This window comes from Alligator sinensis, unplaced genomic scaffold, assembly GCF_000455745.1.
Source record: "Alligator sinensis unplaced genomic scaffold, ASM45574v1 scaffold348_1, whole genome shotgun sequence".
Classification (NCBI taxonomy): domain Eukaryota; kingdom Metazoa; phylum Chordata; order Crocodylia; family Alligatoridae; genus Alligator; species Alligator sinensis.
Genome location: NW_005841932.1, coordinates 3,298,411 through 3,303,825, shown reverse-complemented (window position 1 = coordinate 3,303,825; position 5,415 = coordinate 3,298,411). Strand labels below are relative to the sequence as shown.

Sequence of the window (5,415 nt, the reverse complement as noted above, 5' to 3'; positions counted from 1 at the left end):
GCATTCCACAGACTTGGCTGAAACTGGGGTTATTACTACCTAAGAATCCAATGTATACTTATTTCCTGTTCTCCTTCACCTAGCATGTGTGCTACAGCACAGAATGTTGCCATGTAATACTGCTGGAGACAATCCCACCAGCTTCAAGATGGGCAATTAATAGTAATTTTTTTCTTGTGGATAGATGAATAAAGAAAACGCCATTGTTCATTATCATTATTGAAGAATAAACTCATTTATCAGCAAAGCTTTTCACAGGAAGAAAAGGATTTTTTCCCCAAACATTAGGTATTGTGTGTGTCTAGCTGTATTAATTTTAAAACATTCACATATGTCAGATGACGTCTATGCATTAATGTTATATAAGCCAAGCTGGAAAGAATAGATACTAATGAGAACATGCTGTAAAGGAATTGTCCTAATGTACTGTCAGTGCAACTCAACAAATCTGGCTTCCTGGAAGTGACAGTGGTTCTATTTTAAAACCTATCAGATCACCTTTCAGTCAAAAAATACATAACTTTGTAAATCACACTGAGTACATTCTATTAACTAAGGAAATGGGACAATCAATATGTCTGATTTTAGATTAAGTAACAGACATCCAAAATAAAATTGAAAAAACAATGAATAAAGTTAATGTTGACTGTGGGTTGCAAGACACATATACAATTCTATTCATTCACACTATTCAGCTGACAAGTAGTGAAATATGGAAAAGTTTCAAGAACGGACTTTTACATTTTATTGCATCTCAAAAGTAATCTTGTATCAAGTTTAAAATGCAAAGGCATATACCCCTTCCTGGTTCAAGATAAATCTCAGTCCCCCAGCATCCCAGCATGATTTCCAGCCCTGGGCTGGGCTGTCTGCTCCAGCAGAGAAGATTGGGGGGTTAGGGAGGGAGGCAGGAACTCCCTCCACCCTTTCTCTCCAGACAAACCCCGGCTGAGGGCTGGGGCTGGGGCCAGGGGGAGGAGTTAAACTTCTCTTCCCCACAAGTGCAGAGCTGCCCTGCCCTGCCCTGCCAAAAACATACTTCTGGCTGTGACTGTGGACTACAAACCCCAGAGGCACCTGGAAGCAGGAAGAGGAAGTGATGGGCAGAGGCCTGCTGCAGTGATCCTAAACTGCAAATCCCAGAGACCTTGGGATCGTCATGAAGAGGAAGCTACCCATGCTGGCTATGTGCCAGAGAGCTATGCTCTAGTGCCCTCAGCTTCTGGCCTAAATCACTGCAGGTATGTGGCTGCATTTCCTTAATCAAAAGTGAATGTCTGTCCAGTTGTTTCTCAGTTTAATCCCCGCAGTTTAGACTAACCTGCAAAGGCTGAATTGATTAATCCTCCTGCTTTTTGACTCTCTAAACTTAGCCTAAAAGTTAGGTTTTGTTATGCTGAGAATTGCAATACCTGCATCTCTTTATGGATTGAGCCCTAAGTGTTCTGGAAAATGACCACTGGGAATCATCAAGTTGGTTGTTTCTGAAGTTAGCAAGGTTACAAAATTAAAGCTGATGTTAAAGAGATGGTTCTGTTTTAATTTACCAAGAGGTTCCATATGCATTTTTAGTGAGGAATGTGGGTGTGGGTAAATTTCTCTCTCCATTATGCTATAATTTTTTTTAAAGTAATGGGTAACACAGGTGATTTTGATTTGATTTATTTTACTGACTCTTATTAACCAATAACAAGATTTAGAGCTGTTCCCCTATTTCTAATTGACAAATTTAAAACAAGTTCTGAGAATAATGTAATCATGAGACTTCCAAATTTTCCTTGAAACAGAACAAGCACTTTAGAACAGAATAGGAAATTAGATCCAGTAAGATTATCAATATGAAAACATATCTTAACAAAAGCCACCTCTACAACTATGCAAGGCAATGACAAGCTCAATAATTAAAACTATGACCTTTTCCATTGTTCACACCACTGTGTGTGAAATTTCTCACATTACATTTTACTGTGATTCTCACTGATTAGGTCATACGGTTTGAGAGTATACTACTGTTCTGGCTTGGTGAAGATAAAAAAAAAAAAAAATCTTTTTTCCTTTCTTCCTTTTCCCTGCCTTTTTTTTTCTTTGTAATCAATGTCCAAAAAGTTTCTCTCTCTGTGTGTGTGTGTTAGACAACCTTTTATTTCAATAGAAAATTTGCCAATAATTTTTTGTTCATTTTATTCAAGTTGTTGCATCAGAGATGAACAATGAAACAATTTCCACAAATTAGAGGAAAAAATTATGTGGCTAAAAACTTCAGCTCATTATAAGCCTACAATGCTAGTACTGCCCTGTAATGTACAAAATTTCCATCCTTGTATAATTTACTTCCCATCTGAAAAAAGAGGCATGATGACAAATTGTTGTAAGAGAAATAATAATTATTAACATTACTCACCAAGCAGAAATTACAATAAACATTGTTGTGTACCTCATACACAACTAAATTGGTTTGTACAGGCTTTGAAGATAGTGAAGAAGTATATAAGTGCAAACATAGTACTATTATTTACAGATGAACTGAAAGCAAGACTCAGTCTCCTGGAGAGTGACAGGAAATTTGGTGCCTTCTGTAAAAAAATGAGGAGGATAGATATATACTAGAAAGGAAACAGGTTAATATGCTGGATGAAAAGGGCTACTAAAAAGGTGAACTTGAGGAATCTGAGTCCATTCAAAGATGCTATAAAAAATCCATTCCCCATATCTTTCCTTCCCATAACTCATCCTCTTTAAATCTGGTAGGTTTTTTTTCCCCCCACATTTTTCTCCAATGGATCATCAGCATGTAGAAGTCTAGACTGACTGCTTTTTTCACCTTCCCTAACTCCCTCCTAAACGAGCAAGCAATGTGTTACATTGATAACTACATCTCTTTCAAGTCTAAGTCTTATGCATAGTCCTGTTCCTAAAGCCAGGGGTTAGCCAACATTCTTACATGATAGCACATCCTGTACAGTAGTATGATAAATGTAGAACCACCCCACAAACTGGAAAACAGACTGGGTTGCAAATGTTGTGGTTCTCAAAGCAGAGTGCTGGTGGCTAGTACCATAATCTGAAGTCCTTTCTGTTGGTGGAATGTGAGTGGAAAAGAGGGATAACTGAAATAGAAGCTTTATAGCACAGTATCTTACAGCAACATTCTTTCCTGTGCCCAGCAGTTTGGTAATGAAAACTGAAGTGTATGTGATGTAATATTTGACTTTTTCCCCCAAAAGTGAAAGCTTTAGTAACCCTCTGCCTAAGACACATCCAAATGAGTTACATTTTAAATAGGAAATGAAAAAACCCTAAAAATTAAAATGAAGCAACAACAAACAAACAAACATTGATCAGAAACTAAACTTGCAGTAACTATTTAACACTGATGCAGAGTAGAAAGAAGTAATTATTAAATAAAAGTGAGGCTGGAAGTCTGAGAATAATACCCTGAGAAACCCTTGCTCTTTAATAACAGGTGATGGTAACAACAGTAATGTAGCTACAAAGAGAAGCTTTAAGCTGTATCTGACAGTACATGCAGATGTTACACTTAGACCAACCTAATTAGGGTGAGGTCGATACAATCTAAGTGCTGAACTGTATGTACATTTGGGGAGTTTAGTTGGGGCAAAAAATAGCTGGCCTAATCGAATTTATTTCACCTGAGGGGTTACACCAGGTAGATTGGGCTGACCCATACCTGATCTAACTGGACATATGTACATGTTCAGAGTATATCCCTGGGACTGGGAAAGCCTAGTCACTCACCCCACCCCTGGGGCTGTGCTTTTCCTATGCCCCCACCAATCCTGAACAGGCTATTTTTAACTCTCCAAGGCCCCTCACTTATCAATGGACAACATGCCTCCTGCCCTCATAGACCCATAGTCAGCTCCCTTCCTCCTGATCCTGCCTGGCTATCCTCCTACTCAATTTACTTAAGATTATGTTCATGGCACAACTCCCAGTACTGGTGAATATATGCACAAGTGGGGAGCTGATCTGTAATCACACAGCTTAAAGTAAACCATGAGATCACAGATTAGGTTCCATGAACATGTACACATGCCCTGAATTTTCTCTGTTGAGATGATATGATTCTATGTATTTAAAGTTAGGGTTGGAAGGGACCTCAGGAGGTCATCTAGTTCAACCCCTTGCTCAAATCAGGACCATCCGCAACTAGATCATCCCAGCCAAAGCTTTGTCTAGCCAAGTTTTGAAAACCTCCAAGGATGGTGATTTCACCACCTCTCTGGGTAAGCCTTCTCTAGTGTTTTACTACCTTCCTAGTGAGAAAATTCTTCCTAATATCTAACCTAAACTTCCTTTGCTGTAACTTGAGACTGTTGCTTCTTGTTCTGTCATCTGCCACCACATGTTCTCAGAGGATGCACCTACACATCACAGGATGGTGACAATGCTATGGTGCCGTGCTTTAGTACTTCCTTTTGGTATAGCATAGCTACTGTGCTGTGCATGTAGCACACAGTAAGATTTCACTGCTACATTGCCATAGTAGTGTGCTACAATGGGAGAGAACGTCACTCTCTCCCATTGTGTGGGAGCTGCCAATCACATGTAGACCCAAGTGATCACTACATCACCATAGCAGGCTGTACAGTGTTGTAGGGCAATGTGTAGACACACCCAGAAATTCCATGTAAATATAAGAAAGATTTCTACATGGTCAAAGAAAGCCTTTCCTACAAGGTTCCAGGCAATTCTCTCTCAGTGATATGTTTGTTAAGAGACGGATTTCTGTTTGACATACTAATAGTCACAACTGTATATACAGAACTACATGAAACAGGACTCATTCCTCTAAGTGGTCTTTGTAGTCAAAACCTAGGAGAGCTTTGGTCACAAGATGTTAGGGATAATAGAAATATTTTGTTATGATTAAATATTTTTACAATTTATAAATGAGAGATCCCCTCAAAATTACTCAATAGACTTACTAAGCCTACCTCTCAATCATTTTGGGGCCTACAAAATGCAATCCCATTTTTTTTGTTTCTTTAAACTTTACTTCTCGAGTGATTGGGCCATACTCCAGTTCACATTGTTTTATGGGTCAATCTTTTTATTTTTCAGTAACACTATACAAATCTAGCAAGGCCATCTGGTATCATTATAAAAGATGCCATTGTTATAGAAGTGAAGTGTCATTATATATTAAGGTGCTTTCACTTTAAATGCTGCCCCCAGCTGGTTATTGATCTCCTGCTCAAAAGGAAAAAACCACCATGTGGATTATCTTTAGACTAAATTCAGCATTTCCTACATCCTGGCAAAACAATTCCCTTCAAGTGAAATGTAGATTCTTCTATTTAATTAGCTCTTTTTGATTTTATGAAAATACTATATTTTGAGTAACTGTTCTACCTTAAAGGGTAACTGAGAAAAGGGGACAAGCTCAGAGCT

The 5,415-nt window shown here is 38.5% G+C and overlaps 1 long non-coding RNA gene across 1 annotated transcript in view; it reads left to right on the top strand.

Moving 5' to 3' along the window:
* Nucleotides 1-1,083: 1,083 nt before the first annotated feature.
* The window catches only part of LOC102386579, a 28,141-nt gene continuing 23,809 nt past the window's right edge, over nt 1,084-5,415 (top strand). Inside the window, exon 1 of the long non-coding RNA XR_323317.2 lies at nt 1,084-1,241. This is a non-coding gene — a long non-coding RNA (uncharacterized LOC102386579). The remainder of the gene's footprint in view (nt 1,242-5,415) is intronic.